Consider the following 19,677-nt stretch of genomic DNA (forward strand, 5'->3'; position numbering starts at 1 on the left):
AGCTACCATGTAAATTGCCTTGGTGCTCCATTTGCTATAATTCATAGGAAAGGTACTTAGGTCCTTCAACTGGTTTTCCTTGCTACCTCCACCTTTGTCAGAAGTTGAACCTATGACTAGCACACTTCCTGCCTATCCATTCACAGTGAATAGAATGGCTGGCTAAATTTTAGACCCCATTTAAATTATTCCACTTTGAAATTTGAATGATAGATGCTTGCCTAAGTCTACTAGCCTCAGTAACATTACCTTTTCTCATGACCAAGGGTAAAAGAGTAAACTGATAGGAGGCACAAGTTTTTGTGGATGTGGGTTGGGCTGGCACCAAATCTAACTACAAGCATACAGTGATCACTTCATACTCACCACATAAAAAATACAAAAGCTGAAAAATACTATCAAGTGCTTTGACATTTTCTAAACATTCCTACTGCCCCTATAAAATTGCCTTGTCTGACCTTTCCTCACTAACCAGGAGACATGGTGTTTTTCATTTCCTCTCCCTTCAAATTTTACAAGAGAATGAAGAGAATTTGAGGACCAAAGCACCACAAACACAAGGGTAAGCACAGCAGATATGACAAGGGGACTGAAGTAAGCCCCTGTGGGAATAGGATCGGCTGAAGGAATCAAGAGGGATGGACAGAGGAACAGAAGACACTCAGGAATAACTTCAGGAAGTCTCCTTACCTCCTCACCTGCTTTCCCTCTGTCCTACACATCTAGCCTTGCAAAGAAATAAGAGTAAAGTCCGTGTAGGACCATCCCAGTTCAGAAGCAACCCCTAGGATAGGGGTCAACTTTATCACCTCAAACTCTACTCATTTATAATGACAAAATTCAACTGTTAACACATAGGTAAGAGTTCTTCAGGCATTGGTTTTGAAGGTACATGTACTGGGATGGGCGCAGTGGCTCACACCTGTAATCCTAGCACCTTGGGAGGCCAAGGCAGGTGGATCACCTGAGGTCAGGAGTTCAAGACCAGCCTGGCCAACATGGTGAAACCCAGTCTCTAGTAAAATACAAAAATTAGCCGGGCATGATAGTGGGTGTCTGTAATCCCATCTACTCTGGAGGAGGCTGGAACAGGAGAATCGCTTGAACCCGGGAGATGGAGGCTGCAGTGAGCCCAGATCACACCACTGCACTCCAGCCTGGGTGGCTAAGCAAGACTGTCAAAAAAAAAAAAAAAAAAAACCATAGTTTCCAGTTTAATTTCCAACAAAGCAGTAGGAACTCTTGCCTATAGAATACTGTGCTGGGGACTGGCCGCGGTGACTTATGCCTGTAATCCCAGCACTTTGGGAGGCCAAGGTGGGTGGATCATTTGAGGTCAAGAGTTGAGAGACCAGCCTGGCCAAAATGGTGAAACCCTGTCTCTACTAAAAATACAAAAATTAGCCCGGTGTGATGGTACATGCCTGTAATCCCAGATATTCAGGAGGCTGAGGCAGAATTGCTTGAATCCGGGTGGCAGAGGTTGCAGTGAGCCGATCACGCCGCCGCACTCCAGCCTGGAGTGAGACAGACTCCGTCTCAAAAATATAATAATAATACTGTGCTGGTTCATTTGCCTATAGTCACCAATCTAATGTTTGGGTATTTGATCATTCCGAATTCTAGAAACACTGAGGGTCCTTTCACCTACTCAGGGTATGGGCCTCTTTCATAAATGCTTAATTCCCACAGACTTAGTTTATTTATACCCTGCTCCTCTCCCACTTTTGGTCCTCAATAGTTTTTTGCTTCTCACATTTTTTATTGGGTTTCTGCTTCTCAGTAGCCTTGACCAAAACAATTGACGCTATAAGAAATGAGACTCAAAATCATTTACCCGCACTGGGTGGTTAAGGTAGTTTTAAAAAAGAAAGAAATGAGGCTGGGCACGGTGGCTCCCACCTGTAATCCCAGAACTTTGGGAGGCCGAGGCAGGTGGATCACTTGAAGTCAGGAATTCGTGACCAGCCTGGCCAAGATGGCGAAACCCCGTCTCTACTAAAAATACAACAATTAGCCAGGCATAGTGGCTCAGAACTGTAATCCCAGCTACTGGTGAGGCTGAGGCAGAACTGCTTGAACCCAGGAGGCAGAGGTTACAGTGTGCCAAGATGGCACCACTGCACTCCAGCCTGGGCAACAAAGCGAGACTCCATCTTCAAAAAAAAAAGAAAAAAAAAGAAATGAAGAACTTAGGGTAATCAGTGTGGTTAGGGACAGTGAGTTAGAAATTGTCACATCAAAATACAAAGTTTTCAAAGCAGTATATTTTATTTTACAATAGCAACCCAACTCCCCAGTTTGTTTCAATTGTGACATCTAGATGGCTTAAGATTACTTTTTGGTGGTCACCCATGCTGAACAGTATTTTTCAATCTTCAAAACAGCAAAGACTCAAAAGAGATTCTGCATTTCACATCAGTTCACAAGTTCAGGAGTCTTCCATTTATCTTAGCATTTTGGGATAAATTCTCTTTGAGGTAGAAGGGCAATGACGAAGCCACTTAATTCCTTGTGTCTGCATAAAAGCAGATTCATCACTTCATTTATGTGAATAAAGCAGATGATGATAAAATGTTCTCATTCTTGTTTAATCAGTAGTGGTAGTGATGCCAGAAACTGTGAAAGGAAGGCTTTTAGTTACTTTCTTCTTTCCATTTTCCAATAATGCATTCCCCATCCCCACCTGAAGAAAGGGGTGTTACTGAGTCCAGCTGATACCACACATTAAAAGACAAACATTAATATTTCAAATCTGATGTCTAACTAAAAATGTACAGAATGAAAGCTAGAAAATTTCAACCCCAGATTATCTTCAACCTTGCTCCCTCGACCAATCATACTTTGACATTTATCTGTTTCCTTCTCCACTTATGGATGTAATTGACTTGCCATGGAAACTACAGTTTAGATGCTTTGAAAGTATGTATGAACTACAATGAACAATAAAGTCCTCTTCTTTTGAAGCATATTTTGGCTTCAGCTTTAAGATAATCTTATGACAAGAGGGGTCACACTGATTCACTTAATAAATTCCATTCTTACCTAACACAAGGTTTAGTTGATAAGCACTTGGACAAAAATAATTACTTTTCAAAAATATAAAGCAAACTAGTGAGGACAAAGGATTTTGTCCTCATCTCAACAATGATCAGTTATTGGAACTGCATGAAACTAAACACTTTAGACCTGGAGCTGGTAATGTTCTTAAGGCCAATTCAGAACAAAGGCAGGCTGCCCTTAAAACAGGTTTGACCTTTTCCTTCACTCTTCCTCCTGTCCCACCCTCTGTGAGTGATTTAAAATGGAAAAGGTCAAAGCCCAGCCAGGCCTACATTTAGAGATATTAAAAAAAAAAAAAAAAATTTCCTTTCAATTTTGGCCAATTATTTCCAATTTTTATTTTATTCTTAAAACTTAAGCATGGTAAAATGTTAAGCTGTTTTCATCCACTGTTATTATTCTACTATAAAAAGCCCCTCTTGAGTAGATTTGATAAAAAGGAGGACATTTCTAAGGTATAAATTGAGAAGCTGTTGCATGAGAAATCATGTCTCCATCTCCATTTTGCTATGCGTTAGCTGAGGATTGTTTCTGAAAGAGATCTATTTAGGCAGTGTATGTATGTGTCAGCACGTAAAAAGTAAATAACTGAAAATAGACAAACCTTGTAAATGCACTTCAAAACCAACTGTGGCTCAAGTATGGGTGGTTCCCCAAGGCTGGTACCAATGAGACTGGGGTTTGGGAATTAGTCATCATCCCTCCTGCTGCCCAGCAGTGGTCAGTCATTTTTCATGAGGGATGGGCTAGGAAAATGAAGTGTCTATTATAAGGAGAGTTCCTTCGACTTAAAGGAGCAAGCTCACTACAAAACCCAGCTACCTGCTTATTGTAGTGGCCAGAGTGGTAGAAGAGATATGGAGTAGGAAGTAAACCACACAATGTTATTTAGGGACTAAGCCATGCCCCTAACAAGAAAACAAGCCAAAAGGAAAGTATTAGGCATTCTCTGGGAAGGCATACATTTTTTTTCCCATGTCTCTGGGGCCAAAAACCTTATACCAAGTACCTACTGGCACCCAAATATATTTGTAGAATGAATGAATACATGAAAAAAAAAAAAAAACAGTAACCTTTCTCCTATATTCTACTTTCCAAGCCAGTTAATAAGCAAGTGTCTTTTAGTCATGATCTTTTTTGTTTTCTGTCTAGGATTTAACACAATGGTTGATATAACAGTCACTTCTGTTTGATGAAGAGTATCACTTCATTCCATTTATTGTGTTTTTGTTGCATCTCCAAGTCAAAATAAATGACTTTTGGAGCAGATATATTTCATTTAGCATTTAGTATCATCTTCATCAATATTCATATGAATGAAAAAATAAAAAGCCCTCTCTTATTCCCACTCTACAGAGCATGTCAAAGGTGATCTATTTAGTTTTTCCTTAGTATCGAACATATCACAGCCACTCAATGAAGTTTCCTCTCAACTAAAGAAACACAGTCTCTTAGAGAATGTGTTCCTGTGTTTCCACCATAAGATAAATGACATAAAGTGCACTTTGGTTTAGGTCTTTCAAGCACTTAAGAACAGCACTTTATTCCGTTTTAATAAATTTTTACTAAATATGGTAAATGGGAAAGAATTTTTTGTATTGCTCAAATGTCTTCCTGTCTCTAAGCCAGACCAATGAGCAAATACCTTTAAAACTAGTTGTTTCATCTTGAACCATGTAACTGTAATAAAAGCAGAATGTTTGCTTAATAAATTAAAGAACAAACCCTGAGCCCTTTTATCAGTCTCCTGGCTTCAAACTAAGCCAATGAGCAAGTGATTTGGGGGATTCCTGAAACTAGGAAAAATGTCTCTGTTTTGAAAGAAACTTGCCTTTTTCTTTCTTTTTTCTTTATTTTTAAATCTCAAAGGCAATTGAGTGTGTCTTCTGGACCAGACCTATTTAATTTACTAATTTACCAAGCATAGTACGTTGCAGAGAATAGGCACTGAAATATTATTTACACAATCAAACTAAAGATGTTCTTCTATCTTCAGCTGTCAATGGTCTAATGCCCTCACCTCTGTCATCCTCAGGACCCAGAATGGTACATTCCACATAAAAGATGCTTTGTTTATCAAATGAATCAAAAAGCAAACCTGAGGCATTTATTTACTGTCTGTAAATTTACTGTCTGTAAACCTGAGGCATTTATTTACTGTCTGTATTTATTTACTCCTTTACTGTCTATAAGCCAGACCAAGGTGGGTCTAATTCACTTCTATCATCAGCACTTAAGAAACTGAATGGAAGACCACAACACCTTGTTTTTTGCAAAAATTTTCCGTCTCTTCAATCAGGCCAGGGAGCACATATCTTCTGGACAGGACTTTATCTCTCTACTTAGCTTAGTATACTGCCTTATACTAGTCCATTTGTCCCATGTTTTCATCACTGAATAAACTTAAGTGACTTTTGGTCTGGATCTCACACCTATTACTTCATTTCCTTCTGTGAGCACTCTATAATGATGACATCATTTTTTTATATCCTAGGGCATGTAGTTCCGAGCCCCACAGAAAGTAATCACCATTCAGTAAGCCAATAGTTCATTCCTATCTGTATAGAACTGTAGGCTTTGTAAATCAAAACGTAATCACCATTCAGTAAGCCAATAGTTCATTCCTATTTGTATAGAACTGTAGGCTTTGTAAATCTACACAAAGGTCTCTGTTGTAGGTTCAATATAATAAATGTTTGTGCCCCCAGTTGTTATCTCTAAGGATATGAGTAATCAATGATCATTCAGCAGATACTGCTTATATATGGGTGGCAGTTTAGAAATTATAAATTGATTTTACACATATTTTCTTCTGCTACCCAGGACACAATAAAGATGGTTTATCTTTGCATCCCCAATGCCTAGCAATGAGATTGGCACACAATAGATAACTACTATAGTGGCATTCTTCAGACAACCAATCCCTTGCATATGCGTATTCAAAAGTTAATCATTGTTACTCAAATTTTCCTACTTTATTTGCACAATATAATAACTATCATACAATTGTATAAACCTAGTGCTCAGCACCAAGTAAGAAAATCAACAGTTACATTTATATGGTGCCTTAGAGTTCACAAAATGCTAACATAGGTATTGCCTTATCTTTGGCTGTGGGTAAATGAAATATGATAAATTTTCAGTGCCTTTAACAATGAGTTCACACAGTAGACAATCAAAATTGATCCATTTAACAGGTATTTAAACCCTTGGTTTGTATAACTACGTATAGAACCCTTCTCATTGTGGTTTAAGTATACAATGAGAATTTTGTAGAGACAGTACCTATCTTACAGAAAGTTTTATTCATATAGAAAGCATAGAATTTTTCACATTTACAAGTGCTTTATAATTTAGAAAGCACATTCGCAAACTTAATTAAGTGACTTTTGGTCTGGACCTCACTTCTATTACTTCATTTCCTATACTATCTCCTTCCCGGTTACCCGGGAAAATGTACCGGTAGTAATTTAACTTAACCTCACCAGTAAAGTCTTGATTGTTTAAAATTAAGCAATATCTCATTCCTTACATCTGAACAGTCTAGAGGATAAACTTTCCTCTTATTATAGGAGAATTAATCTTGTATTTCACAGTACCCAAAACAATAGCTGGTATGTGAGAGGCAGTTAATTTCATTCATTCATTCATTCATTCATAAATATGTAGCCCATTGACATTTGTATTGTGCTTTAGTTTACAAAGCACTTTAATGTGCACCTTTCTGAAATTTTTTGTTCTATGAGAGTATTTTTTTCCCCTTTGGTAGCTCTAGTGCCCAGCATGGTATCTGGCACATTATAGGTGACCACAATAAGCTGAGTCCCTTATGTATTCAGTATACTTTAAAGTTTAAAAGCAGTTTCCATGTGTTTTCGTTTCTGATACCTGGAATACTGCATTTTTACTCAAAATTACCAGAGCAGCAAACACAAATTGGCCTCAAATACACATATAATTTATTCATTTATCAAACAATTCTTTGTGTCTGCATAGTACTATATCCTTTTGAAAGAGCACTTTTTTATGCTTGCTCCTTTGTATCCACAATGTTAATCACAGTAGAATACAAGTGCTTTATAGTTTACAAAGCACATTCACTATTTTTCTTCAGGTCACCTACATGTGAATCATCGTTGCATTTTGAGTGCCTAGCACAGGGACAGGCACAGAAAAGGAAATTAGTAGCATTCAGACATTTTCTCTGAATGGGGATAGTAAGCTATGAACAGCAGGCCAAATCCAATTGGCTCAAAAACTAAGAATGATTTTGACCTTATAAAAAGGTTGTTTAAAAAACAAATATGTAACAGAAACCGTATGGCCCACAGTCTAAAGTATTTATGATTTTGACCCCTTACAGAAAAACTGTGGACCCCGATTTACATAATGCTTCACAATTTCCAATGCACTTTCAAATGTTAACTATGCACGATTGCCAATGCACTATTAAGGAGCACGCCTTGGTTTTTCTCTTACGTTTTACGGTGCTTTCATATACATTATCAGTCATTGAAATCAACTTCCCACATAAACAGGAAGGAAAAAAATCAAGGAAAGTATTAAATGTGCTCAATAGTCCCAGGTTCTCTTGTCTTTAAGCCTAGAGATGGGTATTAAACCCAGGAGTAGGGCTGGCACAGTCCACCAAATTATTTGGCCACTACTATGAGCAGGGAGTTCAGGCTGTCCCCTTGGGAACTCACTTTGTCCCAGGCCCAGTCATCCTTTCCATAACCATCACTAGAAATCCCAAACCCCAGAATCCTGCTCACCTAAGCTCAAAGAAGGAAGCTGTTGCTGGCAGGTGCTTCTCAGAAGTCTGGCACATCTGTGTATTTCTTGTCTAATTCTTCTCATTGGCCTGCAGCATCTCTTCACATTTTTCTCTAGAGGGCCTGGCACTTTTTTTTCCCCAACAACCTGACCATTTTATCTTCTCAGTCTAGGGATTCTGGGGTTAAAAGAGAGGACTGAAATACAGTATCACCTATATGAATGTTTGCTCCTGAGGGGAATAACAAAATCCAGATTAGATACTGACTGGATTCTGGTGTCTCTCTCAAGTGGAGTAGATGTGAATAGAAACAGAAGTTTACAAAACACTAAAGCCTAACAAATAGGTAAAAGCTGTGATTTAAAGCTGGCTCAAGACTGGCCCAGGCATAATACTGTCAATCTAAAGATATGTTCCTTTAAGGTAACTGGCAACATCAAAAAGTACATCTCAAAAGAATCAGGCTTAAAGAGAAACAGGAGAACTGGAAATATGTAAGAGTAAGAAGTGTAAACAATAGAAAAGAGGTGGGGTTTAGGGTTCTCATCTTGGGATTTCCCCAGGTCTTCAAGCTTCCATCCTTCCTGGGTTCTAGGTCATGGACCTCCAGATTCCGGCCTTTAGTCTTGAGATATCTGTTTCACTTGGGTCCTCTATCCATATAGGTAGGGTTTGTGACAGAGGCCTTCCATCCTTGGGTTGTAGGTCTTCCAACTACAACCCCGGGCTAATCTTAGGTCTTTGGCCTTGTGTCACAAGTCTCAGTTCTTAGGCCTTCCATGTGTCCTGTCCCAGGTCTTAAGACTTCAAACTCAAGACTTGAGACTTCCATCCAACTCAGGCCTTCTGTCCAATTCAGACCACCCTGTTTTCTTGGCTCTTGAGGCTTTTGTTCGTTTCAGGCCTGAGGCTTCTATCTATCTTGGAACATGGGCTTTCCATCTTAGTCCTCGGGTCTCGAGTCTCAAACCATCTGTCTTCTACTTTGGGCCTTTTATCCATATGAGCCTTCCACCTTCTGTCCTACTTGAGTATTGGGTTTTACTGCAGTCTAGACTCTAGGGCCTTGTTTTGGTCTTGGATCATCTCACATGGCAGCCTGGCATAAGGAACCGCTCCACAATGCTCATTCTGATAGCCGACGTTCTGCACCTATCAGGCAGGGCTTAAGAAGCCCCTCTGCCACACATGACACACACACGTACACAAGCCCACATATGCAAAGAAATATTTAAGGAGAGAAGATTACATGAAATCAAAGAGAGGGAGATAGATTCATGAAGAGGCTGAAATACTCAAAGGTGAGTAGAAAGGGAAGAAGCAGAGAAGAAACACAAGCCAACAGAGATTAATACTGAAATAGAAAATCACAAACAGCAAGAGATGCTGAGGCACACAGGGGAGGAAAAAGAGAGAAAATAGCCCAAGAGAGGCAGAAAGGAAATGTAGAAATGAGAAATGTGAGATAAAAAGTAGAAACAGCAGAAAGGAGGCCAGACTCAGAAAAAAGGTGAAATTTAAAACGAACAAGAAGGGGAAGGGGTAACAAATAATCACAGTTCACAAAGAGAAAAGAGAGGTAGGCAGAGAAAGGAGAAGTAGACAGAACAACAGAAGGACAAAAAGCACACACATGTGACCCAAAAAGGAGACATGAAATAAAGCGTGAAAGAAGAGCCACATCTAGGAGAGCAAAGAGAAACAGCAACAAAAGGAAAAATGAGAGATACGTCTAAGATAAGGCACAGACCAGTCTTGTGAACAAAAAGAGAAAATGAGGCAAAGGCACACACGAAAGAAATTAGCAAGAGAAAGATGGAAATGGGTAAGACACACTTTAGATAGAGAACAAAGAGCAAAGACAAGGAAGAAAGAGACAAAGAAATACACACTTGAGTGCAAGAGATAAGCAAAGGCAGACATTCAGAGAAAGTAAGTAGTAGAAGAGACAAGATACAGTGAGGGGCACAAGAAGTATGAAAAGCATCACAGAAAGATAAAAAAAAATCAAAAAGTGTCATTAGTAATTATATTAAACTATTGTTACTACCAATACTATTTATACTACTACAATAATAATAATTATAACAACCACCAACACCAACACAGATGCTCTTCTATTTACAAACTTTTACCTTAGGGATTTCTTATGTAGAACCAAAGCATGCCAACTCTGCCTGCTACCTGATAGTGCTAGTGGTCACTTATATTGTGGGAAATGAATTTATGAGTCTTCTTGGCTTACCTTTTACTTGCCATGTGCCAGGCACTGCAATAGGTGAGCACTTTACATACATGATTTCATTTAACCCTCACAAACAGGCAAGTCTAATCAGAGACTTTAAGTTGCCAAAGGTCATATACCTAATGAGTAGCAGAGGATTTAAAACACACAATGTGTGCCTCTTAACATTCTGTTACAACTATTCACTAGGATTTCTGGAAGAGCCAAATGGGATGTCACAGATGACTAAATATTTTCATAAAGGGCTCTTTGATAGGACTTGCTCAATCCCCTCCTTTAGCATCACCTTTCCCCAACTCTTTGGAAAACTGACTTCATTCTCACACTTTTATAATGGCTACTTCAGAGTTTCGTCTTCTTTTTACACTAATCTTAACTGACGACAGAGTCTCTCACAAATGGAGATGAGAAAGGGTTACCCTTTCAGCAGAAAGCAGAAATGGTGTTTTAAGCTTCTCAATGTTTAAGGCTCTAAGAACGACAGAGGACGTATACAGTGAAGACACAGAACACACAAGCAAAGGCTAGATTCTTCTATGATACAACTGGTAAGAAGACCATAATGTCTTTGAGTTGCTTCAGTGAACTTAGTAATACGGAAGACAGGTGATCTTTCCATCTCACATTTAGCCCCACTTCACATTAGACCAACACACCACATCCAACACCAGCTCCCAAAAAACAGCTGTTATTAATAGTTCTGAAGTGATCTTCACAGGACTGCAACACCAACAACTTACTTCATTCGGCTATCCTAAAGTGCTAGAGTGCCAAGCATGTTGATCTTCAGGTAGGAAGGCTGACCTCCTTCAATGTGTTCAAATTTCTTGGACCTGCTGAAGACTCAGTTCTCTGCACTGCTTGTAGGAAGTGTAATGATTTGGCAGATAGGAACAATGAAGAGCTATAAAAACACATGAGATAAACCATGTAAATGCCGTAAGTATTGAGTACTGTGCTAGAGTTATGTAAGATTGAAATTAATAAGCAACAGAAAACGTTTCCACAGAACTTTGAAACCTACAAAGTCAAAACTTTAAGGTCTTTAGAGAGAAAATTTCCTCATTCAACAGAACAGGAAACTGGAATAAATGGGAAAATGTCTTGCCAAATATCACTTGATGAGTCACTAGAGACACCACCACCAGTCATAGCCTTATACCTTAAAGACTAGAACTGCCGGGCGCGGTGGTTCACGCCTATAATCCCAGCACTTTGGGAGGTTGAGGTGGGCAGATCACCTGAGGTCAGGAGTTTGAGACCAGCCTGACCAACATGGAGAAACACTGTCTCTACTAAAAATACAAAATTAGCCCAGTGTGGTGGCGCATGCCTGTAATCCCAGCTACTTAGGAGGCTGAGGCAGGAGAATCGTTTGAACTCGGGAGGCAGAGGTTGCAGTGAGCTGAGATTGCACCACTGCACTCCAGGCTGGGCAACCAGAGCAAAACTCCATCTCAAAAAAAAAAAACTACAATCCTGTTTTAAGTGCCAATCAGCTAGGAGTCCCTTTAAATGATTAGTAACTGAGATCACAAAAATAATAATTATGAGAGGAAAAAACATAAGGTATTTCCAATGTTTAAGGCTCACTTCAATGTTTTAGGACCACCTCAAGTTTGCTTTATTTAAGTCTCCTGGCTCAGGACTAACAAAACACAGCCACAGAGCAGCATTTCCAAAACTCATAATACTGCTCTTTGAGATAAAGGTGAGTCACTCTGGAAGGCAAATATTCTCACAATAAGAAAATTCACATAGGTTGTTTAACATTGCAGCTAAAATACCAAAAAAAAAAAACAAAAAAAAGAAAAAGAAAATTTACATAGGCTACTGGCCCTAGGAGAATTTATCTAAAGATTCTGAGTACAATAGATAGATCTTCCTAGATAACTCTCAACTTAGCTTTCTAGTTCCTAGGCTTTCTAACAATTTGTTAGTAACTTTCTCTATTTCTAAATCTACAGAGCTTTCTAGTCAATTATAACATTTTGAGAGTTCTTACCCATGAAAATATTTCATGAAATTTATAGGTACCCACTATTTATGAAGAATGCTGGGCAAAGCCTATACGATCAGGATTTATTGCACTGAATGGTCACCTTTATCTGCCAATCCTCACTCGCTAATCAGCCTCTCCCAACACTGACCTAGAGAATGTAGGGTCCTGGTTCTTTAGCTCCTGCCTGATGACAGATAACTTTGTGCCATTTTTAGTCCATTTGTATTTATGCAGCTTCCATCAATCAGCAACCATAGCATAAAAAGACACACCTCTCACTTGTCGTATTATATCCCATGGCATCCCAAGCCATCCCGAAGTATGTAAATGACTGGCAAAGTTCTTCTGTAAGGCTTTAAGAGAGACTTTGGGGACCAGATGGAACAGAATGATTTGCCCATGTGATCAATGTCACTGATGTGACAGTTGTCCATGTTCTCCTAAAAGAAAGAACAATTTAGCTGTAAGCCTCTGCCACACGTTATAGTCCCACTCTAAATACCCGAACACATGCAACCTGCTACCCTCTTTACATCATCAATTTAACCAATCTCACACCCACTTGCTTCCCAGGTAAATTAGGAAGCTGTCTTTACGAAATCATACGCAGAATAATGATGAATACAACCTCAGTGAAACGCTAAGTGCAATGTATACTGGAAAACAAAATCAAAATTAAGACTACTTATTATGCTTTTAGGGACAGCTTACGCACCTTGACGTGTGGTGGTTGTTTTTGAGACTTTATCTTCCTATCTGGGACCAGGAAAGTATCCTGACAGAACCTCCTGACCTAGGGTTGTTGCCCAGTGGTAGTGAGCTTTCCCCTGGAGGATCCTCATGCCCCATCTCCACCTAGGGATCGTCAAAGGGAATGGATCACTAACACTGTAAAGCAACAAGCCTATTCTTCTGAGGAAGATCTGAAAAAGAGATAAAAGAAAAGTATTGAAATGGAGTACACTGGGAAAGTCTCTCCTAATGGGCAACTAGTGGTTGAGTTCAACCATGTTTACCCTTTTCTTCATGTGGATTGAAGAGTGGACATTTACAGTTGTGCGGAGCTGTTATATACTGGCTACCAACCTAACAAAAAAAAAATTGTCCTATTTGTCCCAGCTCTATTCTGTATGTTTTCCCTCATTTCCAAGAGAAATTTAGAACTGAATAATTGGCAATACCCCCATGCTGCATTTTATTCCCCAGTCTTTATTAATGAGCGATCTTCTAGAATGTGGGTTGTTAATGCCCTTGTGTTCTCAGCACAAAATATAGTAGAGGGATCAAGAAATCAAGAGGTTGAAACTAATGGAAGGAGAAGCTAATGCTTTCTCAACCAAGAGAGCCATGAAGCCACACAGAAAAGGTCCAATGTGGTCTAACCCTACGAATTCTGTAAGAATTCTCCTCCACAATGCCTCTGGCTTCTTTTATAAAGCGCTATTTTAAGAACTGAGCAATCCACCTCAATCAAAGTGCCTGTCAGCTAGTTTTGTAGCATTCCCCTCTTTTAATTTGTACTTTAAGTAGTGCCATGCCATAATATTGCCAAGATAAAGAGAGCTGTTTTCTACTCAATCCACATGGTAACATTTCTTCAACAACCTGTGTAATAAGGAGCCACCAAAGTTCTAGGATATTCAGAGAAACCAAGAATGGTCACAAGCATACAGAACTCCAGTTATAACAGCAGCTGGTCAGGCGCAGTGGCTCACGCCTGTAATTCCAGCACTTTGGGAGGTCGAGGCGGGTGAATCACCTGAGGTCGGGAGTTCGAGACCAGCCTGACCAACACAGAGAAACCCCGTCTCTACTAAAAATACAAAATTAGCCTGGCATGGTCACGCATGCCTGTAATCCCAGCTACTCGGGAGGCTGAGGCAGGAGAATAGCTTGAACCCGGGAGACGGAAGTTGCAGTGAGCCAAGACTGCACCATTGCACTCAGCCTGGGCAACAAGAGCGACACTGCATCCCGAAAAAAAAAAAAAAAACCACAGAAACAGTTAAGCAAATCTATGCAGAAGGAAAAACAAGGTACAGAAGACTAGAGATTCAGTAAATTCCTTACACAGCCCCCCGCCCAGGGCTCTCCTATTCTACTTTTTAAAAATTTCAATTGTTTTTCAAGCTAAGAAACTTTCAATTTCTTAAAACAAGAAAATGGCAGTGATAATGGAATTAGGCCTACCAAAACTGAGCTAATACAGATGAAGTTGGTCTTATTTGTAAACAAATCCTGAGAACTTAATATCCATCTGCCAAAGGAAAGTGGGAATAATTTAAAAGCCCACTAATCAAAAGGTGTTAAGTTCATTGTATCTCTCTTGCTAACTATGTGGTGAGAAAGGAAATAACTTATTGCTTTGCATCTCTCATTCTTCATTTATGAAATGGGGATCAAGTATGCTTGCCCTTACAGACCTCACTGGAGCCCAGCTCTGAGGGATAAATGAAACAGGCCAAACTCATTATGAAAAGTTAAAATGTATGTGTATATGCAAAAGAAAAAGTATAGGAATTGATGAAAACTGGCTCATGTTCTGCTTTTCATTTTAAGAGACTGGGTCCTGCTCTGCCACCAAGGCTGGAGTGCAGTGGCTAATCATGGCTCACTGCAGCCTTGAACTTCTGGGCTCAAGTAATCCTGCTGTCTCAACCTCCAGAGTAGGTAGGACTACAGGCACACACCACCATGCCCGACTAATTTTATTTTATTTTATTGTAGAGACATGGGTCTTGAACTCCTGGCCTAAAGTGATCCCCCCACCTCAGCCTCCCAAAACCCTGGGATTAAAAGCAGGAGCCACCGTGCCCAGCTGTGCTCTGCTTTAAAAAGGAGAGTTATAGGAAGTTAAAGCCAAAGACAGAAGCCCTACAACAATAAATTCCCCGAACTACCTTTTTCTCCAGGTGGCTGGCAACCCATCCAAGTAGATTTGCTGGAGCTTGGCCAGATTCTCAAAAGGAACGATATGCTGAATTTGAAGCCTCTTGCAGCTGTTTGCAGTCCTCGGGTCTCACATGCTCAGAATGTCCTTGAGAAGACAGACAGGTTCAGTAGGCTACCAAAGCACCGGTAGGATACCAAAAGAGTTACAAAAACCCCAACGAAAAACACCTAGGAAGTATAAACTGAAGCATTAGACATAGGCATTTCCTGTCTCTACTTTCTAGCCTGTTTGGTTTCCCTAAAGTCCTCTAACAACAAGCCCTGGCGGTATCATGGGAGGATTAGACAAGAAAAAGAACTACATGAAAATATGGGTCAAACTAATACCGACCTTAAGGGCTGACGCTAAATTTGTGGCTCATGGTCATCCTGTTGCTGAAAATACTTCAAGATTCAAGGTAGTGTGGCAATTGCTACTACTGCTTAGAGGTGCAATTGTCTTGATTGTTTTTAATAATTGGCTATCTACCTTTACTGTAGCACAGGAGCTCACTAAAGCGGATCTAAGCCAAACTTGCAGCCTTGAAAGCATTTTGCATGGTATGGTATGGTGTGAGAAGCACCCAGTATGTTAAACCCGAGGACCTTAAATGAATACAGGCTTCCAGATTCCTGATTAGGGATTATTGTATCATGACAAAACCTTTATGTCAATGTCAAACAGGAATGTATGGAAGATCCCTTATTCAACTCTATTCTCTAGCTTTAAAAAGGCCAAACTGTTCTATGATGTTCTCAATATGAGCAGAACAAGCTTCAAAATCTCTTGCCAACATCCTTCCCCATCCTAATTTAATCTAAGATTAGATACTTCACTTCCAAATGCAGGCTTCCAGTTAAACATGGAGGTTCATACATGTTTATGCATTTACTCTACTGCTTCCTGAAACTCCATTAATGAAGAGTAAATGTGCACTCCATGTGCAAGCAAACTGACCTAAAGAAATTTTAAATCAATGGATCCTAGCTCAAATTCATTTATACACTGGCATCTAAAAGGAAACAACTATTCCAGTCTCCCCAAGTCTTCTTAACCATATTTATGGAGTATCTTGCTTTAGCATCAAAGCCCTCTAGTTTTGCCTGTCACTATGGTGATGACATACTCAAGGAGCATTCTCTTTCCCTTAATGGGAATCTAAGGCTAGAGAAAATGGTTACATTTTGGAACTGGGAATCTAAGGCTAGAGAAAGTAGTTACATTTTGGAACTGATACAGAATCATACATTTCACTAGGGTTCAATATTCACGGACAAGAATCTTGAGAATCTGTCATATTGCAGACCAACGAAATATCAAAGTATTATGGAGAGAATAGCCAAGTGGCATAGGCAGCCATCTGGTTCAAATACTCCAGCATCAGACAGAATTGTCGCAGATAGAAATGATATTAATAATCACATACGCCTGCTGCAGTGGCTCATGCCTGTAATCCTAGCACTTTGGGAGGCCAAGGTGAGTGGATCACCTGAGGTCAAAAGTTCGAGACCAGCCTGGCCAACACAGGGAAACCTCGTCTCTACCAAAAATACAAACATTAGCTGGGCATGGTGGCGGGCGCCTGTAATCCCAGCTACTTGGGAGGCTGAGGCAGGAGAATTGCTTGATCCTGGGTAAAGGAGGTTGCAGTGAGTCGAGATTGTGCCACTTTACTCCAGCCTGGGCAAAAGAGCGAAACTCCACCTCAAAAAAAAATTTTTTTTTTAATTAACATAATTCAACATTTTCATTCTCTAAGGAAACTGGGAACTCAGAAGATGAAACTACCTCAATGTTACACAAATAGCAGGTGGCCAAGTGATACTTAAACCCATGTCTTCCCTCAATTCAAAGATCTTTTAACTCTGGGGTTTGTGCATGGATTCTCAGGATGTATGGGAGCTTTCTACAAAACTTTTACAATACTCTCATTTCACTGTAAGGATAGTCTAGATCAGCTATATGACTATCTCATAATATAGGACCACATTGCCAAATTAGTGGCAAATGTTCTAGTTTTGTTGCCTGGGGATAATAGAAAAGAACAGAAGCAAACAATATATAAATGTGTTTTGTGCCAAATGAAAGCCAAATAGCATTGCTATGTGCTATAACAGCAGGATTTAAAGCAGTTTGAAAACAGCAGTTTGGTGAAGTGCATCAACACAGCATGTGATAGTACAGACACACCACTCAAAAGAAACTATAATACTATAATAGTAGTACCATATTTGCATTTTAGTTATCTATTAACTATTAATTTGTACATCTGCTATGTTTTATAGTTGTATTATAGATGTAGACAAACAGATTTCATCCCAAGTTTGTTCATACACTTTAACTTAACAATTATTCCCATAAACCTAAAGAGTACATAATAATATTTTTCTTCTATAGAAAAAGTTTAATCAAATATAGCAAAATATTAATTGTAGAATCTAAGCGATGGATTATGTAGGTGCACACTGAATAATTCTTTTCTTGAGAGAAAACCTCCGTACTATCAAACTTATTATACAGACTTGAGAAACACTGCCTCAAACTAATATCTAATATAAAATATTAAAATTATACTGAACACAATTTCGTGTTATTTTAAATTGCTGATTAATATGCAAGGCACATGGCAATGCTGTTAATCAGGGCAGTTTTTGTAACAGCACACCAACTTTCTTGACTAAAACTGAAAGGTTAAAAATTACATTTGGGTTACAATTGCCAAGGAAGACATCTACTCCTGGGGTCTTAAATAGGCACTTTGGAAGGCTAGCTGGAGGTCAGTAAATGAACCTTTCCTATTCACATGTGAACATGCCTTTCCCCTCCTTTCTCACCTCCAATGTTCTCAGGGTCCTTTAGCTCTTAGAAAAAAACTGAAAGAAGAAATGCAGAAATGCATACCCAAGTAACAGCTTACCTGGCGATATCAGAATAATTTAATCTGAAAATCAATGTCAAAATGTGGATTGAAGTAAATTCTGGTTCTTAAGATAAAAGTTTGTTTCTGCAACCTATTTTATGTTTCAAAATTGGCAGAAACATTTAGGGCAAAAAGGTCATTTCTAGTTTCAAGAATACCCTACAGCTAAACTCTCCCTAAACTTAACCATAGAAGCAAATGTCAAATACTCACTACCCTAATATTAACAGAAAAATTTCCCAACCAAGCCAGGTTTCTCACTGTAGAAATGGGAGGTAACAGATAAGCAAGGAGGTGAGACTATAATGATCCATGTGGCAATGATTAGAGTTGGAGATGTAGGTATAAACACATTTAGTTTAATATATAGATACAGATGGTTATATATATTTATAGATATGTGCATATACACAAGTTAGAATGCAAACATGTATCTCCTTGCTCTTGTCAACTGAAAAGGTCTTGAAGGAATGACACTCCAGTAGCAATGAGCGCACCTAGCACTCACTTCTTGATTTCTAATATTACTCTCCAATAAAAAGTATCAAGGCTCCTTGGAGAAATATATCATTCTAGATCCAGGCAGGAGATATGCAAATGAGCCTGAAGCATCTTGTCGTGCCAAAAATAAGAAAGTGCTCAAACAAAAAACCCACATTCATGGGGTTATATCAAAGCCAACTGAAAGAACTCCCAATGGCCAATGCTGGAACAATTTGAACAACAGAATAAAGTAATACTGTATTATAACCCAAAGTATAAAATACCCCTGAGATCATACTAATATAAACGACTGAATAAACACAGTACATTGTGGAGAAAAGACATCCCATGCAAAAGAATTCCAAATAATTTATGTAAATACTCTGCCCTCAACAAAGTGGAAGATAATTTCCCATTCCTTAGTGCCAGCTGCACATAGTGACTTTCTATGTGAACAGTACAGTATGGAAATGGAGAAATAAAGACTAATTTTATGCTGGAGAAACCTGACTAATAGTACCTCAGACAGGTGATTAAGGATAACATAAACAGTTATAAGTCATGTTGATAGTATGTACTCTTGATAAATGATAAGAATGGCACTCTACCTTTGTGGTCTTCCTCCTAAACACTCATAAACCCAATCTAGTCATGAGAAGAACATCGACAAATTCCAATAGAGAGACATTCTATAGAATACTGGACCATTAGTCCTCAAAACTGTGAAGTTCATCAAAAACAGAGTCTGAGAAACTGTCATTACCAAGAGAAGCCTAAGGAGACACGAATACTAAGGACACATGCAGCATGGTATCTTCAGTGGAATCCTGGAACACAAAAAGAACATTAAGGAAAAACTAAGGAAATCTGAATAAAATATGGACTTTAGTTAATAATAATATATCAATATTGGTTTGTTGTGATAAATGTACCAAACTAGTTTAAAATGTTAACATTGGGAAAAACTGGGTGTGAAGTACACAAAAGCTCTATCTTCAGAATCATTCTGTAAATCTCTACACTGTTCTAACATTAAAAGGGTATTTTTTTCTAAAAAATCTCCCAATCAGATGCTGAAGACTTATAAGATACAGTTTTTAAAAAGCAAGCAAAACAGAACCTGAGAACTGGTAAGTCTATGTTCCAGATTTTGCTACAGTAGGTACCATCATTGTTTGCAGATCTGACCTAAAGACTTACTCTCTTTCTTTTCTGTTTATATGGATTTATAATAGGTAATTTTGATGTTAAAATA

General features: G+C 38.9%; 1 long non-coding RNA gene across 5 annotated transcripts in view; it reads right to left on the reverse strand.

Moving 5' to 3' along the window:
* Nucleotides 1-2,252: 2,252 nt before the first annotated feature.
* LOC126946336 (uncharacterized) overlaps nt 2,253-19,677 on the reverse strand; it is a 30,445-nt gene continuing 13,020 nt past the window's right edge. For 4 of the 5 annotated variants that reach the window (XR_007722632.1, XR_007722633.1, XR_007722630.1 and 1 more), the window contains 6 exons: nt 19,186-19,249; nt 14,988-15,124; nt 12,803-13,010; nt 12,360-12,527; nt 10,826-10,989; nt 2,253-9,731 (listed from right to left, as the gene is read on the reverse strand). This is a non-coding gene — a long non-coding RNA (uncharacterized LOC126946336). The remainder of the gene's footprint in view (nt 9,732-10,825; nt 10,990-12,359; nt 12,528-12,802; nt 13,011-14,987; nt 15,125-19,185; nt 19,250-19,677) is intronic. The other variant, XR_007722634.1, reaches the window with a different exon arrangement.

The sequence above is a fragment of the Macaca thibetana genome, chromosome X, assembly GCF_024542745.1.
Source record: "Macaca thibetana thibetana isolate TM-01 chromosome X, ASM2454274v1, whole genome shotgun sequence".
NCBI lineage: Eukaryota > Metazoa > Chordata > Mammalia > Primates > Cercopithecidae > Macaca > Macaca thibetana.